Source organism: Paroedura picta, chromosome 7, assembly GCF_049243985.1.
Source record: "Paroedura picta isolate Pp20150507F chromosome 7, Ppicta_v3.0, whole genome shotgun sequence".
NCBI lineage: Eukaryota > Metazoa > Chordata > Lepidosauria > Squamata > Gekkonidae > Paroedura > Paroedura picta.
The window spans coordinates 124,642,942-124,664,238 of record NC_135375.1 but is presented as its reverse complement, the minus strand read 5'-3'; the positions used below and the strand labels follow the sequence as shown (position 1 = coordinate 124,664,238).

The following is a 21,297-nucleotide window of genomic DNA, read 5'->3' as shown; positions in this document are numbered from 1 at the left end:
TGAAGGGGGATGTATTACTGAATTCATAAAAGAAATACTTATTACGCCCACACGTACTGTAATGAAACTATTATGTCACCAGCAGGAATATCCAGATGAACGCTGGGGCATGACATTTTTGCTGCGCCTATGTAGAGCTAGAGGAGAAGAGGAAGCAATTGCCTTTCAATACCTGACCAAGGACTGTGGGGGGTCTGCTGTTACCTAGACAAGGAATTAAAAAAAAATACTAAGTAACGTAGACCAATTACTTTGGAAACACTTAAGGAACGGAACTCGCTTGTAACTCACTCAAGAATACGTATGATTCTGTAAGTTTTGTTTGGAACCTGTCTGTCATCCATAACTCATCTCCGTCAGATTTATGTGCCATAACAATCAGCCGAATTGTTGAACTTATTTTGGAATGATGAAACGGGCCAAACGAGGGGATGCAGGGAAGATTAATGATCAGGCTGAATTCCCCTCTGGCAGCTGGCCTAATGAAAAATCTTCTTGGGATCCAAGGATTCTGCCTTTTCATCCTTTTGCTGGCTGGTGCAGCCTTCCTCTGGTTCGGGAAATCTTTTTTTTTCAATCAGTATTTTACTGCCGTCGAGTATTTATTTTTGCTGTACAATGTAAACAAGCTGCAGAGAACACAGAAGTGGACATTCACGATGTCAGTGGAAGATCACATGCTCTTGTCCCATGTTCAGTCCATGGAATCACTGGTTGAAAGGAAATGAAACTTTAGTTGGAATCGTTGCCTGACGCAGTAAAGGGCCACTTCGTTTGTTCACAAGGGAAGGAAACACACACACACACAAACAGGTAGATTTCAGATTTATTGAAACACTAGCTTCAAAGCCCGTTCCAAAGAATGGGCCTCGAAAGGGTCCCCTCCCTTGGCCCCCAGCCAGGCAGCTTAAGGTGGTCTTGGGCGGCAGCTCGCAGTTGGATTAAGTAGAGCAGGTGGGAGCTGGGCAGCTCGTTAGCAGGGCCGGGACAGAGCTCATTAGCAGGCCCAGGCTAGCAGGCCAAGAGGCCCTCGTTAGCAGGCCCTCCACCATGACCCTTTGCCCAGGGCCCTCTCCCCTTACCTGCTGCTGGCTCCAGGCACTGAGGCGTCTGAGAGCAAAGAGGCTAAAGTCCAGGGACGTAGGGTGGGAGCTGCAAGGGCAGGGCCTGGCCCTATTCTAACTTGGACAGCCGGACACATCCCACCCCCCAGGCTGTTTCACAAATGTATAGAGGAACCATGGATAAGGATGGCTCCAAGCCAGATACCAAAACACTTAAAAACCCAGAAAAATGTTACACTTATTACAGAATATCGTAAAACAGCAATAGTAAAAAAATAGGGAATTTAAAATAATATTAAACAGGAATAGTTTAGAAGGAAAATTAAATTACCAAAATTCATAACGCATTTCCAATGCTAACATATGCTTGACGTCACTTGTAAGCTACAGCACAATATTTAGCTGCCTGTTTAGAGATGTCCGTGTTTTCCCCTGAGAGGGACATTTTGATTTTTCCTTCCTCTGATGCTCCAAGACACCGAAGCAAAAGGGGAGCCCTGATCTTATTGTGGTGCACTGCATAGAGGGCGCAGTTACAGAAAACAGGTCAAAGGCTCCAGGAGTGGTGGTTAATAAATGCTAAGATTAAACAAATAAGCAAATGTTCTTGACCCACATACGCGTGCTCTCTCAGCCTTCACAAAAAAAGGTATAGAGGAGGCCCAAGTAGCTGACTGAGCAGGTAAAAATATCAAGTAAAAATTCCAGAAGGGCATTCATCTTAGGTCCTGACCTGATTGGCCCAGGCTTGCCTGATGTCATCAGATCTCGGGATCTAAGCAAGGTCAACCCTGGTTGGTAATTGGATCAGAGACCCCCAAGGAAGGCCAGGGTCACTGTGTGGACGTAAGCAATGGCAAATCATCTCTGCGTGTCTCTTGAAAACCCCACAGGGCACCCTAAGTCAGCTGTGACTTGATGTTACTCCCACCAGATACCGAGTCTATAGTAAGCATCTGGAAAATAGATTTAAAGAAGAAGAAAAAGAAGCATAGAGGTCTAGTTTGTATAAACGGTGCCATTCCATTCTAGAGAGAGCAGCTGTGGATTGGTAGTAGAATATCGAATTTGCTCCCAGAATGTCCCAGGTTCAAATCTTGGCATTTCCAGTGGAAAGTTTTGGGCAGCAGGTGACATGAAAGACCCCGTCTGCAATCTTGGAGGGTTGCTGACGGAGTGGATAATACTGACCTTGATAGAGCAAAGATCAAACTTGTGCAGCAGCAGTTCTTTTAAAGATTTAAGATTTAGAGTTTGATTTCAGAAGTAGGACTTCTGCTCTCATTAACGAAGCAGCTTAAAGTAGCAGGAGCTGCATGATGGATGTTCTAATGTATTTCAGTGGCATATTGGATGAAACCAACAGTCCTGCAAACTGGAGGATTTATGAGATCCCCATAAGACCACAATACCAGTTGGAGGGTGCAGAGGTTTACAATTTTCAGGAGACCACCTGGGATGGGACGAGATTCCCTGCAAAGATCAATATGCCAGAAGGTGGGACAAGAAAGAACCAGCTGTGGACTTTCAGATGATAGGATTTGACCCATTCAAGGAAAGATAGAAGGGAAGCACTTAAGTGAATGATGTAGGACATCAAATTAAAGAAATCAAATTGGCCTTTTTAGCTCTGCCCCAAATCTCCAAGAAAATCTTAACCCAGGATTGGCAACCCCACCCCAAATGTCTTTATCTTTGGGAGGCTGGAAAAGTCTTCTCTTTGCTCCTGACCATGGAATTGTATTTTATTTATTGATTGATTTTTTATACCACTCTACCAATGGTCTCGTGGAGGTTCACACAAGATAAAAACAATAAAATACAATATTGTTGTTAGGTGCGAAGTCGTGTCCGACCCATCGCGACCCCATGGACAATGATCCTCCAGGCCTTCCTGCCCTCTACCATTCCCCAGAGTCCATTTAAGTTTGAACCTACTGCTTCAGTGACTCCATCCATCCACCTCATTCTCTGTCGTCCCCTTCTTCTTTTGCCCTCGATCGCTCCCAGCATTAGGCTCTTCTCCAGGGAGTCCTTCCTTCTCATGAGGTGGCCAAAGTATTTAAGTTTCATCTTCAGGATCTGGCCTTCTAAGGAGCAGTCAGGGCTACTCTCCTCTAGGACTGACCGGTTTGTTCGCCTTGCAGTCCAAGGGACTCGCAAAAGTCTTCTCCAGCACCAGAGTTCAAAAGCCTCAATTCTTTGACGCTCGGCCTTCCTTATGGTCCAACTTTCACAGCCATACATTGCAACTGGGAAGCCTTGACTAGTTGCACTTTTGTTGGCAGGGTGATGGCTCTGCTTTTTACGATGCTGTCTAGATTTGCCATAGCTTTCCTCCCTAGGAGCAAGCATCTTTTAATTTCTTTGCTGCAATCCCCTTCTGCAGTGATCTTGGAGCCCAGGAAAATAAAATCTGTCACTACCTCCATTTCTTCCCCATCTACTTGCCAGGAATTGAGAAGGCCGGATGCCATGATTTTTGTTTTCTTGATGTTGAGTTTCAAGCCAACTTTTGCACTCTCCTCCTTCACCCGCATCAAGAGACTATTTAGTTCCTCTTTGCTTTCTGCCATTAGAGTGGTATCATCTGCATATCTGAGGTTGTTGATATTTGTCCCTGCAATCTTGATCCCAATTTGTGACTCTTCTTATGTGCTCCGCATACAAGTTAAATAGGCAAGGCGACAGTATACAGCCTTGCCGAACTCCTTTCTCAATTTTGAACCAATCAGTGATTCCATGCCAGGTTCTCACTGTTGCTTCTTGACCTGCATATAAGTTTCTCAAGAGACAGATAAGATGCTCTGGAATTCCCATCTCTTTAAGAACTTGCCACAATTTGTTGTGCTCCACACAATCAAAGGCTACAATAGAACCCCATAAACGTACAACTATTAAATAGATGGCAACCTCTTACTCAAGATATCTGATCTCCAGTCCCCTCCCTCACTCCTCCTCCCCCGTTCAACCGGAGGGCCAAGTTTTCTTCTGCTGGGAGCGAGGAGCCAGATAGAAATCGGCATCCGGGATCTCCTTGCTTACCTCTCTCTCTCTCGCTACTAATTTACTTTTGCCTTGTATCTGTACTCTTACGTTCCTTGTTCCATTTTGTCTGAGGAAGAGGGCTTGCACTCGAAAGCTCCCGCCTAGAATAAATCCTTGTTGGTCTTCAAGGTGCCTGACTGGACTCCATTTTGCCCTCCCCACTTGAGTCTTTCTGTCTTTCTCTCCAATGAGGGCCCAAAGTGTCTTTTACAAATGACTTTTACAAAGAACTAAAATATTTTTCTAGACTGAAATATGGCCTCTGCACAACAACCGAAAAAGAAGTGTAGGCAAGAAAGTATTTTGAATTTGCACTAGGAAAGAGGTGTGTCTTCATATATGTGTGTGTGTGGGGGGGGGGGTTACTAGGGATGAAGCCTGGGAGTCAAGGGGCCGGCAGCCCGAAAATGTTTGGGAATCACTGCTTTAAACAATGCTGAAAGCTGATGCTGAAAGCTGAACGAGGTTCAGAGGACGGATGCACTACCTCAAACTGCAGTCCCTCAAACGGATCGCTCAAGCAAGTGCAGCTAAAACAGCCCCTTTGAGCTTGGCACCTTCTTAGGGCTGCTCTCTGTGCCTCATCGGGTTTGGTGCTGGAGGACATCTCTTTGGAACAAGGATGCCCCGGAACCTTGTTCAGTTTTCAGCATTGCTTAAAGGAGACATGATTGTCCATGGACTGAACACAACAAAGAGACTTTTTACTTGCCCTTTCTTCGCCGTGCTTCTAAAGCAGGGGTAGTCAAACTGCGGCCCTCCAGATGTCCATGGACTACAATTCCTAGGAGCCCCCTGCCAGCGAGTGCTGGCAGGGGCTCCTGGAAATTGTAGTCCATGGACATCTGGAGGGCCGCAGTTTGACTACCCCTGTTCTAAAGCCATGGGTTCATCTCTTGGCCACACAAAGCCCTCTTCCAATCCCTCAACAAAGTGGACTGAAATGGCATTCTTTAGCTTGTGTGAATGGTAGCAATGAAGCAGCCAAGTAACACAGTGGTTGCGTGTGTGTAGAAAGCGCCACATTTTAAAGTAAAGGGCCTGAATACATTTGTTTGAAATGTATTCTGTTCCTGCAGAATCAACCCAATTTCTGTTTCCGTTGTGTGTCTCATCCATTTAAGTGTGAGCAAAAATAAAGCGGGAGCCACCAGCTGAAATGATATTTCTTGTGGAAATGTTCTCCGTGTAAGAATTTATTGTTACAACCCCTGTTGAGGAGGATTGCAAATGGAAAGGCAGGATCAGAGAGTACCTAAATCTGCTTTAGGAGAGAGGCAGTTTATCAAACATACCTTTCTGTCTCTGCATAAATCAGCCTTCTCAACATTTTTTTACCACTGAGAAACCCCAGAAATTTCCTTCAGGCTTCGAGAAACCTCACAAGTGGTGCAATGGTGGAGAATATGGCTGGGAAGCAGAGCCGTGGACATGCCCACCTGGGACCCCTCCCCTTCCCACCCCCCAGGGCCATCACTGGCCATTTTGGGAGGGGGGTCGACATGACCAAATATGGTCATATCACCTGGTAAATGGTTAACAAATTTCTAAAAATACAACAAATTAATTAACTCTCATGCAATTGGAAAATCCTTCCAGGGCCGTCACGAAACCCCATGGTTTCCCAAAACCCTGATTGAGAAAGCTTGGCATAAATCATAGAAGCTGTTCCTGGTTTGGACTGTCTGAGTCCTGCATAAAGCTTAAAGTCGACTAGGTGTGTGTGTTTTTGGACTGAGGGGCGGTGGGTGGGGAGGGGAAGTCCCAAACAAAGTAGCCCATCTGCACCCAGAATAGAGTGCCACAGGCTCACATTTCTCTGATGAAGAGGGGGGAAACCCAACCAGCCCTTGGTCTCCACAGCCACCTCAGTGTAGTATATATGAGCCCTGAGCTTTGGTAATCGGGAAGCCGGCTCCCTGGGTATTAGGGGTGCCAGCACCCTGTTCTGTAGCTCATTGAGTGACAGAGATCAGTTCCCCTGAAGAAACGAGATGCGTGGGGATGTGGACTTGGGGATACCCACTTGCAGGTGGGCCCTGGGGACCCCCTGGAATTAGAGCTCATCTCCCGTTCCCCTGGAGAAAATGGCTGCTTTGAGGGGTGGACTCCACGGCGTCCTATTCCATTGAGTTCCCGCCTTGCCCCAAATCCCACCCACTCTCATCTCCACTCCCCCGTTTCCAGGTATTTCCCTCCCCCCAGAGCTCGTATCCCTGCTGAGTAGGAAAGGTAAAACATTCTGGGCAAGTCCTTCCTGCCCCTTCTTGTCCGTGTCTCAGCCGTCATTGCAAGATGTTTACTTGTTTGCGTAGCCCTCACATGTTTTACATGAAGTCCCATCCTCTGCATGATCTGTGGTGGGACAGATGCCCACAACCGCCTGATGCAGGAACAAGAAGGCGGGCGCATCTGATGAGGAAGTGGTGCCAAGGTGCATTCCGGAGGCAGGGGGTGGGGGTGGGGGGTGGGACGAAGTATTTACCAATCTGTTGTTAGTTTGTTTGTTTTTTCCAGTAACAATTTCTGTCCCACCAAAACTATTATTTTTAAAGTTGATAACTAAAAGGGACATGCCTTTTTGAGCCTGTGGGCACCACTGGAGGTCTGGCCTGGGGTGGAGGCACAGAGGGCTGTGATGGCCAGAACAGCCACTCACCTGCATTTGGAAAAGCTACTCCAACATCCGGTCACCCTTGGGGAGGGAGGTGGGTTGTCAGAGAGGAACACAGCAGGAGTTGAGCTCAGGTCTGGCTCAGAAGATGAAGAGCTGGTTTCTGTACCTCACTTTTCACTAGCTGAAGGAGTCTCAAAGGGGCTTACAATCCCCTCCCCTTCCTCTCCCTCCCTTAATTGTTGCAAATGCTTCGGTGTGCAATGCCCAAATGTTTGTTAGGATCACTGTTGTCTGTTGATGACTGTTTCTTACTGTTGCAAACACCTTCAATGTACTTTCTAGTCCCTACTGTTCTTTGTAAACCACTCCGAGACATCACAGTGAGGGGCCGTATATCAATTGAATGAATGAATGAATGAATGAATGAATGAATGAATGAATGAGTGAATGAATGAATGAATGAATGAATGAATGAATGGAGGGAGGGAGGGAGGGAGGGAGGGAGGGAGGGAGGGGGGAGGAGAGATAGAGAGAGAGAGAGAGAGAGAGAGAAAGAAAGAAAGAAAGAAAGAAAGAAAGAAAGAAAGAAAGAAAGAAAAGACCCTGTGAGACAGGTGGGGTTGAAAGAGCTCTGAAGAGGGGGGAGAACAGCCCTAAGAGAACTGTGACTGGCCCAAGGTCACCCAGCTGGCTGCATGTTGAGGAGTGGGATATCAAACCTGGCTCTCCCGTTTAGAGGCGGGCACCCTTAATCACGGTGCCCTGCTGGCTGAGGAAAAGAGAATACAAGGTGAAGGGCATCACTGCTGGGCAGTGTAACCGAGTGGTGTGGCTCAGAGTGCCCAGTTGCTAGCCTGTCTCTGCTGTTGGGTCTGCCTCTTGGAGCAGGGCCAGCTGATGGGGCTGAATCCAACAAGTGGTTAATGAAGGCTTTTGCAACCAGGGTTCGTGAAGCCCTGGGGCTTCTTGATGGCCCTATAAGGGTTTCCCAAATATATATAGAATTTGTTAAACATGTTATCATGTGATATGACTATATATAGTCAGCTCCCCCCCCCCCCCCCCCGTGAGGGCCCTGGAGGGGGCAGAAAAGGGGGGGTTCCCGGGAGGTTGTGTTTCTCAACAGTCAAAAAGGTGCGGAAGGAAAGTTAATGGGCAAAAGCCAGTTGGTTCTTGGAAGTATTAAAGGAAATTGAAACTACTGTCTAAATTGATGTGCCTCAGCCCGGTCGGTCTATCTGGAGACCTGTGCCGCTGACCTACTCCTTGAAACCTAATTGTAAATAAATCCATCTTCTTTCTTGATAATGTATAATTACGGCTTCAGTGACCTCCATAATGTACTTGGGCACCACAAAATTCACCTCACAGCAACAAACCTCACTGCCTTTAGAACACGGGGTATCTGAGGGGAAGGTTGATAGTTCAAAATAAACCTGGTTGCCCACCAAATTGAAAAAGAGCTATTTGTGTGTGTGTGTGTATGTGTGTGTGTGTGCCTGTCCCACTGTTTACAATACGGAAAAAGGGATTTTGGCCACAAAGTGTCTAGCCTTCGTCTTCCCACAACAGACACTCTGTGAGGCAGGCGATGCTGAGAGAGCTCTGAGAGAATTGTGACTCTCCCAAGGTCACCCAGCAGGCCTCACGTGCCTCAAAGTGGCTCACAGTCTCCTTCCCTTCCTCTCCCTACTACAGATACCCTGTGGCTGAGAGAGCTCTAAGAAAACTGCAACTGGCCCAAGGCCTCCCAGCAGGACTTATGGGTCTCAGAGGAGCTTAGAATCACCTATTCTTCCTTTCCCCACAACAGACACTCTGTGAGTTAGGGGAGGCCGAGAGAGCTCTGAGAGAACTGTGGATGGTCCAAGCTCACCCAGCTGGCTGCATATAGAGAAGTGGGGAACCAAATCCAGTTCTCCAGATTAGAGGAGCCGCTCTTAACCGCTACACTAAGCCGTCTCTTGCCCAGATGTTGTGCAGGTCCCCTCAACCCGTCATCTGCCCATTGAGACTCTTCAAATTTGGAGCTCTTTCAGAGTTACAACAATTCCTGCAATATAATGCATGTAAATAACGTTTAGCTTTTGAAAGGGCTACGCAAATCCCATGCGCGATTGTGCGGATCTGCTGCCCAGCCTTAAAGGATGAGCGCATGAAACCGATTAAACCTCTGCCCTTGTAGGACATACAGAAATACCTCATGTTGGATCCAGAAGTGGCAGGAACAAAGAGAGATTTGGCCAGGCACAGCCAGGCAGTTCTCAGTGGTCTGTCTAATCAAACACAGAAATATAGAACCGGAAGGGCTCATGGTCATTGTAGTCTATGGACATCTGGAGAGCTACAGTTTGAGCACCCCTGGCCTAGAAGAAGGCAAGAAAACTCCCGGATCCCTGAGCCAATCCGGCCTGGAGGAGAATTCCTTCCTGACCCCAAAATTCTGCTCAACGTTACCTGGACATATATCAGAAAGGAAGGACCCTGAAAGCCAGGCTGACTCATCCCTTCCTGAGAGCCACCATGATATGGAGGTTAAGAGCAGCAGCCTCTAATCTGGAGAATGGGGGTTGAGTCTCTGCTCCTCCACATGCAGCCAGCTGAGTGACCTTGGGCTAGTAACAGTTCTCTCAGAGCTCTCTAAGCCCCACTTACCTCACAAGGTGTCTGTTGTGGGAGAGGTGTTTATAAGCCACTTTGGGACTCCCCCGGGTAGTAAAGTGGGGTATAAATAAACAGTTCTTCTCTGCTTCCCCTCTCATGCTCTGTCAGAAATTGCAGCGCTGTCACATGGCCGTCTAGATCTGCTTTAAACGCTTCCAAAGGAGGAGAACCCACCACCTCCCAAGGAAGCCAGTTTCACCGAGGGAATTGTTCCTGAAGTTTAGCTGAAAACTGTTGATTTAATTTCAGTTCATTGGTTCTGCTCCAAGTGTCAGAAAACAGCCCTGCTCTGATCCATAGAGTAAGAAAAGCAGGCCTGAGCTGGGAGCAGTCCACGTTTTACAGAAAATAACAGATTACGAGCGCGGCGGCTTTGAATTGGCTAAAACGGTGCCTGTGCCGGGTTTGCTTTCCTCCTTCCCCCACTCTGTGATCTCTTGGCTCGGGAAGGGCAAATGTCAGAATCTTTGAGCCAAGCGGCAGGAGCGGAGGTTCACAGCCCCCAGCGTGATTGCAGTCGGCGGCTAATATTAAGGTTTGTCAGACTAAATAGCAAGCGTTGCTCCGCGGGTAATTACCGACTCTGATTGCAGACTCCGGTTTATTCACTTAGGCTGGTCGCCCATTCAGCGTTCACTGAAACCACTACTTAAAATGGGGCATAGTTTGTTTTCCAGAACACTTTATTTGAAAATGGAGTGGGAGCAAAATCGGGGATTACCAGGGGGGTTCAGAGTCCTGGAAACGGGAGGGCAGGGCGGGTGGGTGGCCTTGGATGCTGCCCGGAAGCAGAAGGAGGGGAAGTGGGTCGGTTCCCTGTCCTTGGCTCTTTGGGTGGAACATCGCTTGGGGATCCTGGACACCAGAGGAGCAGATTGCTTAGGCCTTTCGACTTGGAGACGTGTTGGATTTCTTTGGTTTTATTTGCACATGTCACTTGTTGGCAACTTTGTCATGCGATAAACCCCATGCGATAAACAGAATAAATAAATCAGATGCAGCACCAAGGAGTCCCCAAGTCCAGTGGCAGAAATGCACTCTTAAAACTTGAATTTATGTAAATGGACAGTTGAGAGACGGTCGTTTTTAAATTATATTTTAGCACTTTTGATTATATACTGATGTTTGGTATGTTTGCCCGAGGTGCATAACTATGTTTTACTTTCTTTCTCTTTGCTCCAGCCTTTTTTGTTACCTTGCAGTAGTTAAAAAACATTTCTGTTCAAAAGCAAAAGTGAAATAACAAACCCCAGATCTCATCCCCCTGCCTTTCAAGCCCCCTCAGAAATTTGGACAAACATGCAGTGGTGCCTGGAGATCTCTAAGGAGGGATCCCCCTCACATCTTCAGAGCCACATCAGAGAAGGCCTCGCCTCTGGTTAGAATCACAGAATTACAGGGGGTTGCAGGGGGTTGGACTAGATGACCCAGGAGGTCCCTTCCAACTCTGTTGTTCTATGATTCCATGATTCTAACCCTATCACTCATCCACTGTCACCTGCCACCCCCTTGGACAGAATCACAGAATCAGCCTTCGGCCGATGCCCAAAGGACGAGCCTCTGGCTGCTTGGCAGTCATAGTGGCCACAAAGGAACGTAGGGCTCCAACCAGGTGTAGTGAGTGTCCAGTTGAAACCCGGGCCCTGACAGAGATGTCAAGGTGGTGGTTGTGGTTATTGGATTTAGAGGCCACCCTCTCCATCATGTTCAGGGCAGTGAACAACAATGATGATACAAAGTCTGATAAAAACCGTAAAAACAATAAGAGAGTTGGTTTTTATATCCCGGTTTTCCCTGCTCGAAGGAGTCTCAAGATGTCTTCCAATTGCCTTCCCTTCCTCTCCCCACAACAGACTCCCTGTGAAGGAGGGGAGGCTTAAAGAGCTCTGACAGGACTGCCCTGTGGGAATAGCTCTACCAGCTCAAGGTCACCCAGCTGGCTGCATGTCGGGGAGGAGCGGGGAATCAATCGTGGCTTGCCAGATTAGAAGCCACGGCCCTTAACCACTGCATCATGAAACAATACCCTGAGTCCCACAGGGCCTGCAAGACAGCACTCTTCCACCAGGCCTGTGTTTGAGGTCATGGTGGTCAGAAATCATACGGACCGCTCTCCTCTCCTTGGCTCCCTCCTCCCTTGTGGTCAGTCCAGTAGGAGACAGCAAGATAGCAGGGGGAACGGATAAGTTGAATTGCGTTTGTAACTGTTTCAATTATGTTTTTGCTTTTTATTGTTATGAACTGCCCTGATCCCACTCGCTCCCCTCGGGATGGTGCCCGACTGTGTTCCAGATATATTCCAGCCTAGTGGTAGACTTTTTCGACAGTCTTCCACCCCAGGGCTCGTCATCCTGCAGCCGGCTTCGCTTCAGCCCGTCATGTGCTTCCCAACTATGACTCGGAAACCAGTCACCTTGTTGAAATAAAAGCATCTTAGACTTGAAACAAGTTGGCAGATCTTTACGATGGGAACTGCCGATTAGTGAGGCAAACGGAGGGCGGCCTTCTTCACAGGACCAGTTTTTGGGTTTTTTTCTTCGAGGAAAGATTCCTACGGGCTTCAAGGACCTTCAAGTGTAAAGTAATTAGGCTAGACGCATAGTTCTGAGCTGGTCTTCTAACCTGATCTTCTGCCTGACCCCACAGAAGTCCTGGCCTCTGCCACAGCTGCGGATGCTTATCTAGGCAGGAACTGAATTCTTTGCACATTCCTGACAGTCCCAGGCACGCTTATTTTGGGTGCTGGGCAGAGATGTTGCATTCTGTGATTCCTTGAAGCCTTGGCATACAAAATGTGACAAGCTTGCAGTGAGCAAATGGGTAAATCCGTTGCTGCAATGGTAAAAAAAGTGGAATGTGTTTCCATGGGAGTCGCTCGGTTTTCTATTTTTACAGTATTTCCACTTGCTTCCCCCCCCCCCTTCTCTTAAAATAATCCGTTTTGTGAAATCAGTCATTTTACGTGACTATAATGATTGTGTTTCAGGCTGAGAGCTAAACAATTACTCAGATTTTTAATTGGTTCTGCAGGATGTTATTTCTCAATTAGCTACCTCTGATAAGCAGTATCACTCGGTCTGATGTCATTTCGGATTTCGTGAGTGGGGGAAAGGCTGGACTGACATAAAGATCCAAATTACCTGCTCTCGGTTTCTTCACAAGTGAACTAGAAAGGTGTCCACTATTTAATTTTTATAATAATAACAACGGCAGCGTTCTAATCCATCAGTGATCTTGTGGGGCCATAAATCAGTTCATAATAGAGGCTTCCAGTCTGAAGAGCCAATGGGAAGGAGTATCTATTATTGCTCCAGAGACAGGATCACGCGTGGCTTGACATAGAGGGGACAGGTGTGTGCCTGCCCTTCTCCTCTGGATTGACTTACACGGCTCTGCTGCTGCTAGCAGCAGCAGTGCGTGTGTGTGCTGGCATTTAAATATGGCAAATTGTAAAGGAATCATGTGACCTGACTTTGGGAAGGCCAGGGCTTGACATTCCTCGGGATTAAAGCCCCAAGCTAAGAGGAAGGGCGGATCAGCCAGGTGGGGTAGACCGATCCCAGGTGTCCGAAGCAAGGGCTCTTGAGGAGGAAGCTCTGCTTGGTAGGAAAGACTTCAGGGAGATCATTTGCTGAGGTGTGTTCCTGGGGGTGGGGTGGGGTGGGGGGGGCGGGTTTCCTGAATTGCTTTGCTCAGTCCGACTAGGAGCTGCGTCAACTGGTGGGTTTTGCAAGAGGGGATCCTCTCCGGCCTTGTCGTGAAATGACTGCTGAGCATGTCTGTCCCCATGTCGACTCTGTCCCTCTCGCTGGGCTTGTGCTGAGGCCACTGCCCCATTGGAGCCTGCCAGCATCCGGCTGCAAAAGGCTGTTGAAGGTGGATTCTCCCTTTCCTCCCGCTTTCCACGGGCTCTAGTCATCCGATCGCCCCCTGGTTCCTTGCCGCCTCCGTTTGCCCGTTCCCAGTTCCAGCAGGAGAGGTTCAAAGCTGGGCATTGAGACTGGCAGAGGGGGGGCGTTGCTCTGATAAGAGACCCCTCGGACAAGGGGGCTGTGTGCCGCTGGGGTTCGCTTTCTGTCTCTCGCAGGCACAGCCTCAGACATGGAGGATGAGGTTTCTGCCATTGCTGCTTCTTTGAGCCGTGCATCTCACGAAAAGGGATTCTAGCCTTGGACTGGTCATAGTTCTCTTAGGGCTGTTCTTGCAGAGCAGTTCTGTTAGAGCTCTCTCAGCCCCACCGGCCTCACAGAGGGTGTGTGTTGTTGGGAGAGGAAGAGTAGGCAATTGTAAGCCACTTTGGGGCTCCTTCAGGTAGTGAAAGGGGTGGGGGAGGCATACAAAACAACTCTTCTTCTTCTTCTTCTGAGTTTTGGCCCTGCGGAATGTTTCTTCCCAGGGCTATTTGAAGGCCCTTCCAGACATGGAGTTTCAGCCGCTGCGGTGAAGTGCCTGCAAAGGAGAATGCGACTGCAGGGCTAATCTCACGCTGTCATCTCGCAGCTCCTGATGGGAGCTGGCCCACGTCCAGTTGCGTGCCTTGGAGCTGTCCTGTTGTGCTGCTGCGCCGTGTGGGCTGGGGGAAGGGGGCTGTCCCTCTCCTTGTGCTGGACTTTGGAGGGATTGCAAATCTCTCTGTTGCTCCCGGTGAAATCAGAGGCCGCATCTTGCCCACCTCCTCCTCCTCGCAAGGGCACATCTTGATACTGGGCCAACATTTGGGGGGCTACCTCTCCTCTCCGGGGATTCCCAGGAGCCCCGTGGATTTTTCTTTCTCTGATTGCCGTGTCAGCCCTGGGGCTTGGCTCGAGGAACCTTAGATGCTAAAGAGAAAAGGGGGCAGTTCTGCAGCTATTTCGCCAAATATCTCTTCCTAGCGAGAAAGAGCGGTTGGTTCTGCTCTGAGCGAGGTGCTGGTGTGAAGGCGGGCGAGGTGGCTGCCAGCAAAAGACTGTCAATCTCTTAACCAGAATTAAAACTGAGCCATGAATTTATGCATTCCCCCTTCCTTCCACTCTTGGCATGGATCCCCCGTCTCTTTCCTTCCTGGCCTCAACCACGTTTACTCTTACATGAACGCTGGAAAAGGATTCCGGTGCCAAAATGGTCTGAATTATTATTTTGCACTCCGGGACCAGCACGGATATTTAAGATTGGGGAGGGATAAGCATTTAAATGGTTTAAGTAAAGCTAAGCTTTTTCTGATACCAAACTTGTGCATCCATTTTTTGGGAGAGAGGCAACAATTTTTCATAAGTCAGGGAGGCTGTACCAAGGCCCCCATCCCCCCAGTGAAGGTGGAGGAATCCCTGACCTCAGATCCTGCTGCTCCATTCACTTACAGGAAGTTCTTGCCATAGAATTCCTGCTCATTCCTAGAGCTACCCAGAAATGAAAAGGGTAATTCCAGGAATTACTGAAAACTCTCTGCTAAGAACGTCTGGTTTTACCATAGAGCTTTTGGCAATTTCTAGAGCTGTCTCTTGCATTTCTTGGTAGTTCTGGAATCACCACAGACTCTATGGTAAGGACTTGCTGTATGTAAACAAGCGTTTAGTTTTCTTTTTTAATCTTCCTGCTGGGATGCCCCCCCCCCCTTGTACCATCCATTCTCTAAATTGAGATTAGTGGGGAGATCAAAGAAAAGTACTTTTTTAACATGTGTCTTTGTAGATAATTTAATTTATTTGCTTGCTTCTGTTAGGCTCTTTATTGAGCACCCAATCAGGCAGCATACATTACAACTGATATATAATGTGTAATATTTTGGTTTGTTTCAGTTCTCTTGTTTGTTCATACATTCTGCTTTTGTATCCTTAACAATTTGCATTTCTCTTTTGTCAGTATCTGAAAAGGACTAGCAAAAAGTAAGACAAAAATTATGATTATGGACAGTTAAGGAATGGGAACCATTGGTAGCTCACATTACAATTTATTGTCATTCCTGAAGCAAACAAGGGAATCAATACTTATCTGATTATTTTTCAACGCAACTGAAGGCGAGATTGATCTAAAATTGTGGCCCATACGTTAGAATATGTCAGTCCACAGAGCTTTTCTGGAAATCTGCTTGGAGAGTTTTCTCAGGGTCTCTCCAGATTGCCTTCATCGCTTTAATTTGACTAATAGATGATTATTTTATATTGCTGCTATTTTTCAAGGCCCCGGAGTCAATGAGCTGTTGGACAGCAGGGAGAGATTTCATTGCTTGTAAAGAGGAGATGGCTCTTTCCTTACCGTGGAAAAAGCACTGCCGCTGCCACTGGGAGCCTGAACACCCAATAAACAGAAGTATATTCTGTGGGCCGGCTGGATTCCTTGCTCAGGCCTCCTGACTCTCACGTTGTGTGGCAGGGAACGGCAAGGGGGTAGAAGGAGAGTTTTTTGGCCAGACTGAAGGTGTGTGCCTTATACAAAAGTCCTCAAAGGCCTGCCACCCCCCTTCAGCTGCATTTGTTCAATTTGTGATGCTTTCATCCTTCATTTTCTGCCCTGAGGATGTGGGAGACTACGAGTCAAGTCTTGTTCTGCCCCTCCCCTCCGCTCCCCAGGGGCCACAGCTGAAGATGCCCTCTGGAACTGGGAGCCACTGAGGCACCGAGGAGACCTGGCAGGGATAGCCAAACTAGGGTTGCCAGCTCCAGGTTGGAAAAGTCCTGGAGATCTGGGGGTGGAGCCTAGAGATGACAGGAACTCCAGTAGGGTACAGTGCCATAGAGTCAAAGCCCCGATTGTTCCAGGGGAACTGATCTCGTAGTCTGGAGATGAGCTGTGATTCCGGGAGATCCCCAGGCCCTACCTGGAGGCTGGCATCCCCAAGCCCACCCTCCCAAGCAGCCCTTTCCTCCAGGCGAACTGAGCTCTGCAGTCTGGAGAGGAGCTGGGATTCCAGGGGATCCCCAAGCCCCACCTGGAGGCTGGCATCCCTACTTATTCAAGAAGTCTGCCTTGAAGATACCGGGGGAAGGGTGTGGGAGCTGAATTCTCCCCTATCAGAATCACACAGAGCTGGAGGAGGCCACAAAGGGCCATCCAGCTCAATCCCCTCCCTACACACCTTCTCAAAGACTCAAAAATCAGATACTCCTGTCAGGGGCTCATCAAGTCTCCTCCTAAAAACTTACAAAAACTTACTCCACCAGGGATTAATAGCAGGAAACAAGCAAACCAATTTGCCCAATTTGGATAATAAATTATGGCCCATTAGGAGGTTGTCTACGCATTTGGACCGCGGATCTGAGTACAAAAGATAAGATTAGATGTAATGTACTAAGTCCTCCATGGGGGATTCTCCACAAATACAAAAATGGAGAGCCAACGGCACTCGAGAATAATGACCATTAAGAAGTGCCGTCAGCCTAGATTGGAATTGGAATTGTATAAATGCCCTTCTAAGAAGTCGATGAGGAATGTGTACTAAATGAGGACACCTTTTCACTTAAACCAGGCAGCAAAGTTTGACTAAGCGATTGCGTGCTTATCCGACAAAGCATCCACATGATAGATCTAGTCATGTAAGGGGGACCCTTCTGTCCGAGTCCTCCCTCTGGGGTGGAGTCGCATGCCTGCTTATTCTCATGGTGAGCGAACCAAGTTATGTTGTGTTTCAACATTGCTTCGGAAACCCAATTCAGGGAGTAAATCTGAGGAAGTTTCATTGTATTTGATCCAGAGTTTTAGTAAAGTTATGGATGCGAGCCCTACGTCATGGGACACCCATCACCAGGGGTAGTCAACCTGTGGTCCTCCAGATGTCCATGGACTACAATTCCCAGGAGCCCCTGCCAGCAAACGCTGGCAGGGGCTCATGGGAATTGTAGTCCATGGACATCTGAAGGACCACAGGTTGACTACCCCTGCCCATCACGACCCAAACCAGGGCTTGGTTTTAAAGGCCACAGAGTGGATTTGACCGTTCTCTTCAGCTCCTGCGGCTCTGCTTTCAGCCACTAACAGCAAGAGAGACCCACGGCTTCTGCTGGGCCTTCCTTAAATCTGCTTTGTCCACTTTCCTTTCCTTTCGGATGGCAGCAGTGGGAGGTTTTGGTCAATTATCGATCAGCTCCGCTTTGTAACAAACAAGGGAAACCCTGACTTTGACTGGAAGGCACTTCCTCGAGGCGAGAAATGTCTCTGTTTATGTAAACTCCTCTCAGTAGAAGGAGAGAGGAGCGCTAGGGTGGCATTTGATCAATTGGGAGGGAGGGTTGCTTTTGCTTTATTTTTCTCCAGGGGAAAATAAACCCACCCCAAAAATGAACGTGAAGAAGCGACTTTGTGTTTACATGTTTCTCAGCTCCATGGAACACAAAAGCTGTATAAAAACAACAGGGAATGTGAACAGAGTTTGAGTCTCATGATACCTTTAAGACCAACAAAAAATTTATTCAAGCTGTAAGCTTTCGTGGGCACAACTCACTTCTTCAGACCCCATTAAGTGGGACTCGATGATGTCATCCGTTCAGTCGTGTCCAACCCTCAGCGATTCTATAGGAAAGTCTTTGCCATGCGCCCCTGTCTCTGACTGCTTCTTTTAGTTGGTTCATGGTCATCCCTGTGTCGGCCTTGATTGTGTCGAGCCAGTGGATCCTTTGGCGATCAAGTTTCCTTTTGCCACTGACCAAGCTGAGCATTAATGATTTTTCTAGTGAGTTTGATCGCATGATGTGTCCAAAGTAAGTGAGCTTTAGCCGTAATATCTTCCCTTCTAATGACATAGTTGGTTTGCTCCTCTCTAAAACTATCTTGTAGGTAACTTTGGCTGTCCAGGGTATTCGCAGCATTCGTCTCCAACAACATAATTCGAAAGCATCTCTTCTCCTCCTTCAGGGACCAGCTTTCGCATCCATAGATTGTTGTGGGGAAGACAACGGCATTGACTAGCCGGCACTTTGTATTAAGGCTGATATCCTTCCTCTTCCCTATCCGGTTTATGCCTAACATTGCCTTCCGGCCCAGTGTTATTCACCTTCCGGCCCAGTGTTATTAATTCATGGCTGCATCCACCACTTTGATTGATCATAGAGCCTAGTGGGACTTACAAGTCCATATATATAGGCAGAGGGCTGGCCATGAATTAATGAACAGCATAATGAAGATCTTCACAGATATAAGAGCCTTACAGAGATAACAAGTTATGTTTATAAGATTATCATTCGTTTGGATTCAGCTTTGGGTGAAAAAACATAGTAAAGGAAATAAAAATGTCGAGAATAGAGACTAATGAACAGATGCATTCCCAGTTGTGGAATGCGGAGAGTAATTAACAGAGAACCTGTCATTAAGCTTCATCCATCTCCCCCCAAGCATCTCTCCCCACAAGTGACTGGCCATGCAGAGTTATGTTTCTGGAGAACTATATTTCAATCTCACATTGTTCATTACTCTACATTTTACTAATCACATTACAATCCGCTATTCAATTCTTTTAGAATTGAGAGCCAGTTTGGTGCAGTGGTTAGGAGTGCGGACTTCTAATCTGGCATGCCAGGTTCGATTCTGCGCTCCCCCACATGCAACCAGCTGGGTGACCTTGGGCTCGCCACGGTGCTGATAAAACTGTTCTGACCTAACAGTGATATCAGGGTTCTCTCAGCCTCACCCACCTCACAGGGTGTCTGTTGTGGGGAGAGGAAAGGGAAGGCGATTGTAAGCCGCTTTGAGCCTTCTTCGGGTAGGGAAAAGCGGCATACAAGAACCAACTCTTCTTCTTCTTCTTATCCCAAATTTAAAAAAATGAAAAAGAGGTATGGTCCTCATGAGCGACTGTAAGGAAAGCATAGACAAGGGCTGAATGAGGCAAGCATATGTAGTCAGATAAGAAACCAGTGTCCCTGTTGAGCCCTGGGGACTCCTTTGTTTGGAATGTTGCAGTGACTTACAACTCTGCAATTCCAGTCTGTTCTTGAAGTTCCTTTGTAATAAAATAGGTACTTTGAAGTCACCCACTGAATGTCCAGGAAGGCTGAAGTGTTCTCCTACAGTTTCTCAGCCTTGTGATTTTTGATGTCAGACTTGTGTCCATTTATCCTTTGGCGGAGGGTTTGGCATTTAATGGCACGTGCAGTGTGAGAAAAGCATATGAATAAACCTGAGATGGTGTAGTTGATGTTGTTAGGTCCAGTGATTGTGTTGTCTACATGGACATGGCAGCTGGGTCAATTGCAAGCTCTGATACCAGTGTCCATTGCCCAGTGTAGATGTTGTACCACTCTGTTTGAGATTAGGGGACTGTGTGCAAGAAAAGGTTCCCTCCCCCATATTTAGAAAGAGAACCATATAAGGAAAGGGGAGGAGCAAGAACATGAGGCATTATGGGCAGTGCTAATGGTAGGAGGAGGGAGGTGCATCTGAGTGACATTCAAGGTCGAGAGGTCTCCTGCAGGTAGTCTTTGAAATGCAGGGTGGGCAGAGAGCGGTTCCTCAGGGACACCCCTGAGAAATCTCTAGCATTCACTTGGATCGGGATGGACTCATGTTGATAAAAACAAACCTACTTCCTGTAACGCCTTCAAGTTATTTGTTGGAAGTTCTGGCAAAACAAATATAAGCTGACAATAAGGCAAGCACAGCACAACTTTGAGCAGCATATTGTGACAATAACATTGAGATAAACAACAAGAGATGTCTTTAAATACAGCAGGAAACCAGCCAGGGAAGGGGGGGGGAGAATTTGGATTACAAAGGAGTGGAAGGCTTGTCAAAGAGTGACAAAGAAAAGTGGGTGAGTGATTTTCGGCTGTCTTCGTTGTGGCAGCAGCAGGTTGGTCGCTCGTGGCAATGGGGCTGTTTTAGAGAAGGTTTCTGAAGATCGGAGATGAGCAGAGGCAACAGGGAAAAGTCCTAGGCTGACGGAGAATTCAAACTTAACGGATCATTAAGTTTGGACCATGTACATCCAAGAGTCCTTCAAGAACATGTTCATGAAAGGTGGGTCTCTTAAAACAATATGCCAGGCGTCACTGAGACCAACTCCCTTCCAGAAATAGCCTAACTGGGTGGAGTAACTTGGTGCACATTGTTGCAAAAGGAAGAGCTCCTGAGAAGAACCAATTTGCCTGAAGGAGAATTAAAAGGTCTTGTGCACCTCTCTCACTTTCTGTTGGAGTGCTTTCTGAGAGGGCCGACAAGCATGAAGATAAGGTGAGCTTGTAGACATCATGTGCATGGACTTCTAGAAATCTTTTAACTGGAGCGCCCCTTGCAGGTTGCATGAAGTGCATGGACATCCTACCTGTACATGAGTAGAACAATTCAGAGAGGGAGGGAGGAGTTGAGGTGTGAATTATTTCACTGCCATTTTGAGAGCCAGTTGGTGTCATGGTTAAGAGCGGTGGGCTCTACTGTGGAGAACTGGGTTTGATTCCCACCTCTTCCTCATGCAGCCAGCTGGGTTACCTGGGGCCAGGCACAGTTCTCTCGGGGCTCTCTCAGCTTTGAAACTCCAGTTTGAGATTCCAAGTAATAAAAGGCAGGGTGCAAAAAATCCAGCTCTTGCTTTTTCAGCTGCTTCAGCTGCTTCAGCTTCCTTCCCCTGCACAGTCCTGGCCCTGCTGGGTCCAGTGGCGCCTTTAAGACCAACAAAAGCTTCTGGTTTTGCACCGTCTCGTTGCACTCCGACTTTCCCAAGGGCTGCCTTAAATGGGTCGCTGTGTTGGTCTGAAGCAGCAGCTCCTTTAAGACCTACAAAGTTTAGTTCCGGGTATAAGCATTTGTGTGCCTGGACACTTCCCCCTGCAGCCCCCACCCCCACTAGGCATATTCACACTGAAGACCCTCAAACCTTCTATGTTTTCATTTCCTCATCCTGGAGCCTCACGTAAACTCCTCCTCGTGTTACATTAACAGGCGTGCGATAGAAAATTGCGTTTCGGCTTGATTCCGTCTTGTTTCGCTTTAACCGGAAGA

The 21,297-nt window shown here is 47.7% G+C and overlaps 1 protein-coding gene across 16 annotated transcripts in view; it reads left to right on the top strand.

Annotated features, from left to right (window-relative positions):
* ADGRL3 (adhesion G protein-coupled receptor L3) overlaps positions 1-21,297 on the top strand; it is an 808,020-nt gene that overhangs the window by 69,329 nt on the left and 717,394 nt on the right. The window contains exon 1 of one of the 16 annotated variants that reach the window (XM_077346356.1): positions 13,008-13,029. The exons of the other annotated variants lie outside the window; for them this stretch is intronic. The gene's annotated coding sequence lies outside the window, so the exon portion shown is untranslated. Of the gene's footprint in view, positions 1-13,007; positions 13,030-21,297 lie in introns of those variants that run through there. 16 annotated transcript variants of the gene reach the window in all.